Genomic DNA, 11,570 nt, shown 5'->3' with positions numbered 1-11,570 from the left:
AAACAGAACTAACATAATATATCTACATTTGTTTTTATTACACTGAGAAGTGTTTGGCTTTAAAACTTTTTATATATTTTTTTATTTTTTTAACCATTTCATTTTCTGACACAAATGTCATTATCATTTGAAGACTTCAATTATTTTTTAAATACATTGACCCCGCTGAATCTGATGCCTGATAAGAATAACCCAAAGTAATTAAACATATTTTTTTTAAATTGCATAAGCTGTTGTTTTTTTTTTAATATTTACCAAATATTTAGGCACAAAATGATGAAAAAAGGGAAAAAATATAAAAATGATTTCCAAAATGTTCATTTTGAACGAGGCGAAAGCTTTTTATTCAAATTTTCTTAGTTTCATCGTTAATCAGGTGTAATCAGGTGAATTCATGTTTTTGCACATCATACCCAATAATAATAATAATTCAGAAATGTCAATCACTTGAACAAAATAGTTGCACCCTAACATCCAAGTATATTAACTCGATCAGGGTGGCCTTCCTTCATGTTCCCGTGTTCCAAGTGTGTAATGTCCACATCCACAATAGACTGCCGGCCGTCTTCCTGCGCTGCTGCAATGTTGTTCTGACGGAAGCAACACCACCAACAACGTGATTGGATTGGGGAAGGAGGAACATGCACTAAGCCCGGAATCAGGTGGTGTACCTTCTCGTGTCTTTCCCTCGAGCTTCTTTTCGTTCTTATGACGTTCGAGGGCTGATCCATAAATAATTACTGCGTAGGAATTTTAAGGATTTATGGAAAACGATAATGAGTTAGGTTGCTTCCCGAGTTGGAAAATAGTTGTGTTTGGAAAAGTAAAGGGTAATACGATGTTTATTAAAAAAATCTTCATAGAAGCACTGGTAAGTTAAGGGAACAGATAAATAAAGCCTGTATCCGCAATAATCGGGACACAGAAATACAACTGTAACTCTGCAATAGACACATTGAAACTACTCAAATTTGGCCTTATAACATCTTAAGATGTGTTCATTTCACCTACAAAATTTTATGTGAATCGGTGCAGTACTTTTTGTTGTAGCAATGAAAGAGTAATATGTGCGCCATTGAATTTTGTACAGTCCCTAGTTTTGCTTGTCAGCACTGTAACTTTTGAATTTAGCAAAGGCAATGGCTGAAATTTTGAATACAAACCTCTCAATCTACACTTGTTGCATGAGAAAAATTTCAAAAAATCGATGCATTACCAACCATTTTATAGTCAACACATGTATTGGGACTGAACGTGATTTTAGCCCCTCAGAGAGCAATTGGGCCCATATAGCCGAGGCGGTAAACGCACGGGTATTCAGCATGACCATGCTGAGGGTGACGGGTTCAATTCCCGGTCGGTCCAGGATCTTTTCGTAAAGGAAATTTCCTTGACTTCCTTGGGCATAGAGTATCTTCGTGCCTGCCACACGATATACACATGCAAAATGGTCATTGGCAGAGGAAGCTCTCAGTTAAAAACTGTGGAAGTGCTCATTGAACACTAATCTGAGAAGCAGGCTTTGTCCCAGTGAGGACGTTACGTCAAGAAGAGGAGAGGAGAGAGCAATTAGTCAGCACCCTTTATTGTATCGATTGTACTATTGAAAGTACTATACCAAAAATCATCAAATTTGGCAGGCATGATAAACACATAATCAGCTACCCTCTGTGTACCCTTCATGAAAATTGGCAGAGAAATTAAAAAGTTATGCATAGGCAAACATTGCATATGAAAAACACGAACAATTTTCACTAACACTCACCCCTATCAACACCAGCAGTTTTCAAACCAATTGATCAAAGTTGATGAAATTTTGCAAAAAAGTGTCTCTATAAGTTTCATAATTGCTAACGAAATTTCATAATTATCATCACATAATTTTGAACTGTGGCGTAAAATAACCATCTATTATGCGAATGAGAATTGGTCATGATTGTACAAAATACTTAAAACCACGTCTGGTTGTTTTTCATCCACAGTTAAAAGTAATGCATCGATTTTTATGAAATTTTGCATAAATAATAAACATACACAGAAGAGTTCTCAGTCAATTATTTGGCCAATTTTACCGATTCATTACAGAGCTGTAGCCGTATATCTGTGTCCCAAATATTGCGGATACAGGCTTTACAAAGATCAGTGTAAAACAGACTATTATAGAATTTTTGAAAAAAAAAATTAAAATCGAAGCTGAAAGTACAAGAGAGGCGTCTTTAACTGAATCACGCATTTTTATTATAACTTATAATTTGATATCAACGGTTATTTATCGAGAAATTTCTCCGGAAATTTTCCCAAAAAAATCCTAGAATTTCTTTAAGGCATTACTGCTTTAAATCCAGCAGCTACTACAAAAAACAATCCTATACATTGTTTTTTTTTTCCAAAGTTTCTCCAATTATAATGATTTTTTGTAATTTTCGACGTTAATTGCTTCAGAGCTCCTGAAATTTAAAAAAAGCTGTCAGGAATTTTTTGGCCAGTTTCTCAAAACATATCTCCAAGAAAATGTCTAATATCTCTAAGAAATGATTTAAAGTAAACCTACATTAATAACTACAGGAATCTACCCAAGCTTTCTTCTGCAATTTATCACAAACTTTTAACACAAATATCTCCGCAAAACCCCCAGTAAAGTATATTATTCTTGTAATTTACAATTTTATAGAAAATCTCATGAATTTCTTTAATAAGATTCTCAAAAAGTTACCCCCTGAATTGATATAAAAATTGCAACAGAAAATCCTACACAACTTTCTCCTGGAAATTCTGCTATCATTATTCTTTTATTGTTCCTTAAATTCCGGAACAAGTTATCGCAATAATTCCTGCAGGAACTCTCGTAGCAAAATAATCGAAAATTTTCCCCATTTGATTTCCTAGAATTTCTTTAAAGTCTTAAGAATATTTAAAATAATTCTGACAAAAATTCTTCCGAAAAATGCTCTCAGAATACTTCAACAATTCCTCCAAAAATTTCGCCAGAAATATTTTTTTTATTAAAAAGATATAAAAAATATATTTCTGGTGAAATTTTTAGAGGAATTGTTGAAGTATTCTTGGAGCATTCTTCGGAAGAACTTTTGACAGAATTCTTTGAAATATTTCTCAAACGTTAAAGAAATTCGCAAATTTTAAGCATAGCTTATTTTTGACAGCGCCAGAAATCAGTTCAAAAACATCGGGAATTCCTTCAGAAATCTCTTTAGTTTTTTTTTTCTGGAAATGTCTACAGAAACTGCTTCAGTTATCGTGGCAAGATTTTCTGCAACAAGAATAAATAAGAGCTTGCAGGAGTTGCTTGAAGTTTTTTTTTTTCTAGAAAACGGTCATTTCTAATGTAAGTCCCGGCGAAAAATATCTTCAGATATTCCAAGAAAATCTTTTTAAATGCTTTCCCATGAAGTTTCTACGAATTGTACTAAGAATTTCGCCAGAAGCTTCTTCAAAAATTTCTCCAGAAGTACTTCACTTAAATCCTCGGAGAGCTTACCCAATAATTTCTTTGGATAAAGCTCAAGTTGTTTTTTCTGCTTGATATTTGTAAAAATTCAATTAAACAATTATTTATTTCAGAATGGCAAAAAAACATCGTGCCAGGAAATTTTTCGAATTTTTTTTTCATATTTATTCTCATATAGGGGAAATTGTGTATTTTCGGCATTTTTGTTCTCTTCGTCATGGGGGGGTTTTTGAAAGCTATTGAACTCAGAGTTGGCCTCAAATCCTTCCCAACCAAGCTGAGTTATATGACCAGTAGTATGGGACACGCTTGTATGGCAAAAATAAATCCTCGCTCCAGTCGACTTTTTAGATCCCATTTAGGTCCCATATGAACTGTACAAAATTTCAGCGCAATCGGTGAAACTATAATTTAGCGCAAGCGGTTCAAAGTTTTCATACGATTTACTATGGGAAAACTTACATTTTCAAACAAAAAATCCCAGAGGGGCGACCCTTATGTCCTTAATTCAAATTGATCAACGCTTTTTGAAGAAAAATCATTTATGAAACTTTCCTTCGAAGACCGCAAAACGATTGGATGCTTGTGGAAAAAGTTATTGATTTATTACCGATTAGTGATCCAACGAACGGCTTTTTGTTTTGTTTTATCAGCAGCACTGTTGCTGCCGTTGTTGTTGCATGGGGTGGCGGGAGGCATCACCAACCCCAGGAACAGCAGCAGTCAAGGCAGGAATTACTATACAACATAGTTAAAAACATAGTAGCGGAAAATCTCATGAGATGTTTTTATGATCAAAAATTGGAGCAATTGTCAGGCATTGTTTAACATTTTTAACGGGAATATTTCATGAAATTTTTCGAAAAAATGAACCCTCAGCAAATTCCCTTAGAATTTATCCATTCATTGCAACAGAAAATCCTACACAACCTAGGGTCTGGGACCATTTGGGCAGGAGCACCTATTTTGGGCACTTGCTTCTATAACTCAGTCAATTTCAAACCAATTTATATGGAATTTTGTACATGGCTAGGTACTGTGCGTATCTAACCGTATTCCAAAAATTAAGTTAGTTGGCTGAAAATTAACTGAGCTACAGCGACAAGTGCCCAAAATAGGTGCTCCTGCCCAAATGGTCCCAGACCCTATATCAGGAATTCCCGGGTAGAGGCTAATGGCAAACAAAGGACAAAATAATAACTGGTTTTGCCATCATATCTCGTTTTGCCATTCTTCTGTTATTATGAAAAACTTAAAATGGCAAATCAATAGCAAAATATACAATCATAGCAAATCTTGTCATTGATATGTTATTCATGAATAATGCTAAATAACACATCAATAACAAAAATTACTATCATGGTAAAACTTGCAATTTAGCACCTTTTATAATGAATTGTATAAAATATCAAAACAATAACATAATTTACATTCCTAGCTAAATTTGCCATTATTTTTATATTGTGATAAATTATTTATAAACATTAGGCACCATAACATATTTTACTCTTAATATACCATTAACTATTATATTGTATATTTCAAGCATAACTTTTCAATTCGACCACTTCATTCATTCATTAAAATTGAATTTGAACAACTAAACCTACCATTATTTTGATCGCCACATAAACAGCTAAATTTGTTCTTATTCTGTTATCAATAACTCAAGAATGTCATATTTTGTTATTCACCGATAACAGTTAATTTGGGTCTTATTTTGTTATCAATATCTCATTAATAACTTATTTTGTTCTTCAATTTAATCCGCATGCTTTACCATTACTTTGTTATTACAATGGTAAAATAAGTTATTTTTAAGTTTTTCTGCTACCAAAATTTTGTTATTATTTTTGTTATTTTAACTCTTATTTCAAACAAACAAATAACACATTTTGCCATTCAAACATTCTGTTTTAATGATAAAATTTGCCATTCTATTGCCATTAAGCTCTACCCGGGTTTCCACATCATTCTTTCAATATTTTTTCAGAATATCCTAAACAAATTCTTCAAATAAATCCTGCAGAATTTTCTCAAGATTTTTTTTTCTTAAATTTTATTAGAATTTCTTCAAAGTCAAAAATCTGACAAAAACTTCTGCAGAGATTGCTCCAGTATGTTCTTTGCAAAGTGCTTCAAAACTTCCTCTAGGAATTTCTCCAGAATTCGTTCAGAAATTGTAAGCATAACTCCCTCAACAGCTGCCGGAATTCTCCATAAATTTCTTCAGGAATGGCTCCAGATTTTTTTTAGAAATTTCTCCAGTAAACTTTTCCTGAATTCCTGTAAAAAAATCCTCTGTAATTACCTAAGAACGACCACATAAACTTCATGATAAGTATTACGAACTGATCCAGTATTACGAACATACCAAATAGCCATGGTAATTTAAGAGTTACTAAGAGCAATTGTCAGCCATTTACCTGGGCATTTCTCCTGCAACGGATGTAAAACAGCAAATTGTTGAATTTGAATGAATTTAAGGGATAAGTGAGACTGATATTATTCCAAGAATTCTGCTGCAAGTTTGTCAGGGTTTCCGCTATTTTTTTTTTTTTGAAATTTTGCTAAAAATAATGTTAGAAGAAAAATCATAGCCATTCACACTTAATTTTGAATTCCGACTTCGGTAATTGTTTGACGAATTCAGAACAGCTGAACACATCAAAAATGGGTAGTTTACCTTTTGCACTAGATTTGACAATTGGTGTACTGAGGCTCAGTGAAATCGGTTATGGAAACTATCGGAAAGTTCTGCTGATCCATATTCGTCAAAAAAGAACTGATCAGGCAATTCGGTATTGAACGTGTTTATTTACCAATTATTCCATGATTTTTTCGGAAGTTTATTTTCAGATACGTCTTCCAAATATCTGAACGTCTCCAGTAATTCATCTGCAAATTTCTGTAGTAATTCATCATATTTTTTTGAAAGTTCTTCCAAATCCTACACAAAAACCCAAAAAATCCAAAAATCCAAAAATACAAAAATCTTAAAATCCGGAAATTAAAAAATCCAAAATTCTAAAAATTAAAAAAATCAAAGCTGATAAACATAACCATAGTGACAGGAAGCCTCTAGACATAGTTTTCTAACTTTTCTAAATTAGTCAGAAAGCTATCGAAGAACCTTGGTTTTTATTTTAAAAAAATCTTCAAGCTGACACCATTTCGACAAAATCGCTAGGAAATAGTTTCGGAATATTTCTAAAAATTTCTAAAAATTTCACTTAATTTACTTTTAGAAAATTATTTTAAAAAATAATTCTAGAGGTGCCAATAAACAATATTGAAATCTGGTCAACATTTTCATCCAAAACAACAATTTCAATATCAGACGTTTTACCCAAGGCTTGTTCATGTATTGGTAAATTTATAAATGCTTTCAAGCAATGAATTTCCAGCATTTCCAGAGTACTGTCTGGAATCTCGTTGTCAACCGATGCATGTCATATCGTTTCCAAATTTCCTTGAGTATTCAAGAAATTCTCTGAATTTTACAAGCTTTTTCTTCATTTTTCCAAGTAGTAGACGCTGTATTAATCATATTTGGAGGACTTCTTGATAAATTGTTTTAAGAGTTCCTTTAACAACTTCACCATAATATTTTGAAAAAATTACTCTGGGAAGTGCATTGAGAGTTTTTTGAAAATCATCTCTTTAAATCATTCGAAAACTGCTCCAGAGATTTTGCAGAAATTCAACAGAAAATTTTGCAGACGTTTCTCAAGAAATCCTCTAGTGGGTCGCATATTCAATAATGGAAAATCACAATTATTCACAATCGCGTTGTGATGATTACGATGTACATAATAAAATATCAAACTAGTGGGAACGTCGTAAGGGTGAGCATAGCGCGCCGAGAACGAATGCAATCCAATGTCTAACACAAGGTTTTACCTGAGAAGAATTGCAGATAAGCAAAGAGAATGAGAAGCAACCCGATTACAAGAGAGGATAAACATTATTACGTGTATGTGAGTGAGTGAAACGTGATTATTGACTTAGTGTTTCCTGGCCCGACTAAGTATTTTAGGAATTTGTCTAAAAGTTCTACCATGATCAACTTCTGAAGTTTCTCCATGATTCCATTCCGCAGTTCTTTCACGAAAATCTTTAAGAATTCATCTGAAAGTCTCAACAGATGTTCATACAGAAATTCCTCCTTAATTCATGAATGTATTTGCGCAATTCCTCCAGGATTTCCTCAAGAAAAACTTTTCTAGGATCGTTAAAGAATCAAGAATAAAAAGTGTTTTGAAGTTTTGAAATTGTTGTTTATAGTTACGCCAATTGGCGGACAAACCAACGCATTCCTCATATCTGACACCATTTGACCGCTTTAAATAGACGAATTCAACAAGTAGCAGCTGGCATCGTTTCAATCCAACCAGGTGATCCATCAGACCACCCAAGTTCATAATCCCGAAATAATCACACTAGTGTCGTCGTCGTCGTCGTCGTCGTATTTAGTCTACCTCGTTCTAAACTATCGCACAATAGTTAGAGAAGCTTCCGACCTCGAGACAACTCCACAGAGTGCAGCCACAATCTCATTACTCATTGCTGCCGCCGCCGCTGCCGAACAACGATGAAACCGATTCCGAAAGTTTCCCGGAAAACCCGGTAGCTAAGCAGATTAGTTCGAGTCCATAAATCAAGACACCATGATGGTACGGTGCGGGCGACGAGGCATACGTACACACATGGTTACTCCGGAGATTGTTCCGGTCTGGGACGACGACGACGACGACGAGGAGTGTACAATCCGGAACACTTTACGCTTAGTTTTGAACAAACACACATGGGAGTCGGGGACGACGACGACTGGTTCATTGTGTATTAATCTTCTTGGCCCTCGCTCGCTGGACTCCGGACCAGTCTGTCTGGAACTGTTTAAAACCAACAGATTATAAACTCTTGTGATGTCGGTTGGCTGGTTGGTCGGTCGGTCGGTATGCCAACTCTCATTGGGTGCCTACGCACCCGAGGAGGTGCTTAGTTGCTCGAGACAGTTGAAATTGGCCACCTGTGCCACTGACTGGCTGGTCTTGATTGAGTGGTGCTGGAGCATCAATAACAACTTCCAGTAAGTTCAACCACATAAGAGTCAACAATGTCGCAGCTTGTTTCTGGGGCATAACGCCATCGAACAAACGACACGCATACGCAAACAACGCGGTAACCAAGCATTATTGTAGGTGCTCATCGTCGGTAATTAATTACCATTATCAACCAACCGTGCCGTCGCAATCGTACGGGGATGTCCCCACACAGTTTGTTGATCCGAAATGGTCAAGGTCTCACCTCATGGGGCAGTTAGATGAGTGATGCATAGAAAGGAAAGATTTTAGCTTAGCCTAGCTTTACATACTGGCTGTGCATGTCAATGGTAGCTCCTCCGTGATTAACCTGAATGGGAAAGAATTGCACTGAGATCTAACTTTTTTTTTATCTGTATTAACGAGATTTTTAGCCCTAGGCTAGTTCATCTCGGGACCCACGCTTAACTCACATTTTGTGAGTTTGTCGGGAGTGGGATTCGATCCCAGGTCCTCGGCGTGATAGTGAAGTGTTCTAACCATCACACCAGATCCGCTCCACATAGAGAGATCTAACTGAATAAGAGGCTAAGAGAGCTGGGAGACGGTCACTTCAATCATTCTCAAAGTGCATACATTTTCCGATAAATAACGGCGCCGGCCAAGTCCTTACACTCCAAAATAAAACTTGATTGTTCTTAGCGTCTAGCAACCACTAAACTTAATAACAAACGACAGATAAAACATGCCAAAGTAAAATATTGAACTGGATTCGAACACTGGTCCGCTGATTGAGAGGCACGGACTGTACCTCTCGGCTATGTAACCGAGTTGTGAGTTATTGAATAAATGTGAAACTGTTTCTACGTACCTGGTCACACAGGTTTGTTGACATCTTGTGCAACGAACTCGAACTTACAGAATAGATGTAAAATTGAGTCCTATTTGCCATTCAGTCATGAAATGTTTACGCACATTGATGGTTTACGTCATGTGTAAATTTCAAAATTTTTAAGTGTGTAGGATGTGAGATCTGGGAATCATGGTCGGTAAAGCGATCCATGGATTGGGGGTTTAGGGTTATATTTATAGATAATAGGTTGTGTGTAGTTGTATATGTAGACAAGAGAAAGTAGATAGATAAAAAGTAGGAGGGAAGGGGCGGACCAAAGATTGAACCCGGTACCTTCTGCATACGAATCAGAAGCGGTAGCCACTGAACCACCAAGCCCGTCGTTTAGAAATGTTGACAGAAATTCCTGTAAAAACTCTATGAATATAAGAGAATTTCTTATTACAAGTTCTGGAGCAGCTTCTTAATGAATTTATGGAAATATTCTTGGAAGATCTCGATGAGCAATTCTTGGAGTAATTCACGGAGGAATTTTCTAAAATATTCAATTGAAAAAAAAAATGAAAGAATTCAAATTGTGACGACGAGTACCCCTCGGTGCGTAACCGCCAGAAACTACCATAGGGCAACTACGAATATGACGAACCATCATGCGAGAAACGTCAGTAGGGGAGACACGTCAGTGATTGGGAAAACGTCAGAAGCAATGACTGTGTGGTTTCTAAGCTAAAAAGTAAAAATTGATAGTGATAGAACCATAAAGGAAATATATCTGAGATCCATTTATTTCACTTAAATCTAGTATGTACATTTGATGCAAGAGAATTATAAAAACTAATGTAAGTGTGAACTTAAAATCTATTGAATTTGTACCCTAATGAAAATTTATTACAGTATACCTACAAACTTTGTCTAATATTGATAAATCTAAAGGAATTGATAAAAGGAAGACTGATAAAATTGTAAGTATCAATTTGTAAAATCTAAGAACAGGAAAAACTAAAATCAAAATAAACCTTGCAGCTAAAGCTGTTCCCGACACAACCTACGAGTTTTCTGTGGGACGCTAAAAGAAATCAGTATCACAACATTCTTTAGAATTTTATCACCGCAGAACAATGGCGGATAAAGGGAACGATTCACAGGTGCCGCGGCATTGTAAGGCATGCACTAAGCCCGACGAACACGACGACATGGTGGCCTGCGATGTCTGTCATGAATGGCATCATTATTCCTGCGCTCAGGTTGATGCCACAGTTCAGGATCGAGGTTGGAAATGTGCATCCTGTGAACCCCCTAAAAGTGTTACTACCGAATATCTTGCTCTTGGACAAGACGCGATGGATCCGACGGACCCGAATAAAAAAGGTGCGAAACCCAAAGTACCAATCTCTGCTCCGGATAACCTAACTGTACCATCGAAGAAAGTAGGAGCGAAATCGTCAACCGGTAGCAAAACCAGCTGGAAGACGAAGAAAGGCGAGCTCAGTACAACGTCTAGTGCCCGAATGCGACTGGAGCTGGAGCTGAAGGCCGTGGAAGAGCAGCAGAAAATCCGAGAAGAAGAGCTATCAGCAGAGAAGGAACTTCAGGACCTCGAAAGAAAGCTCGAGGAAGAATTGCGCGAGAGGGAGTTGGCAATCGAGGCGAAACGGATCGTTGAAGCAAAGGCCGCCCTGAAGAAGAAAATGGAATTCGAACGTGAATACCGAAAACAACAAATGGCAATCCGAAGGCAGTCCGAGGAAGAGAAGGTCAAGTTAATCCGGCAGGCTTCCGAATACGGTAGCAGCCGCGGCAGTTTGATCGGCACGGATATCGGCTCGAAGGACTTCGTGGAGGACTGGTTAACGAAGTCGACCCCGCAGACAGCAGGATCAAAGAAGGAGTTTATATCAGCAGACGACCCTACCGGTGATCCAAAGCAAGTATTCCTCGAAGAGAAAACTAACCCCCACGCAGTAGCGAATATTAGGGCCGCTAGGAGTTTAGATCACCCCCCTCTAACAACGCCCAATAATGTAGTCTCGTCTCCAATTGTCCCCACACGTACATTGGTTAGTCAGGCAATCAAAGATCAGCAAGCTCGTACGAATGACTTCGCTAAACGACATTTCGTTGATGAGTTTGAGCAACTGAAAGTGGGGGGACCTTCCAGAATTCAAACCAGTACTGGAAAACAAAATCAAAAACTGTTATTCTGTGA

Source organism: Aedes albopictus, chromosome 1 (genome assembly GCF_035046485.1).
Source record: "Aedes albopictus strain Foshan chromosome 1, AalbF5, whole genome shotgun sequence".
Taxonomy (NCBI): domain Eukaryota; kingdom Metazoa; phylum Arthropoda; class Insecta; order Diptera; family Culicidae; genus Aedes; species Aedes albopictus.
Note: the sequence above shows the minus strand (reverse complement) of the source record.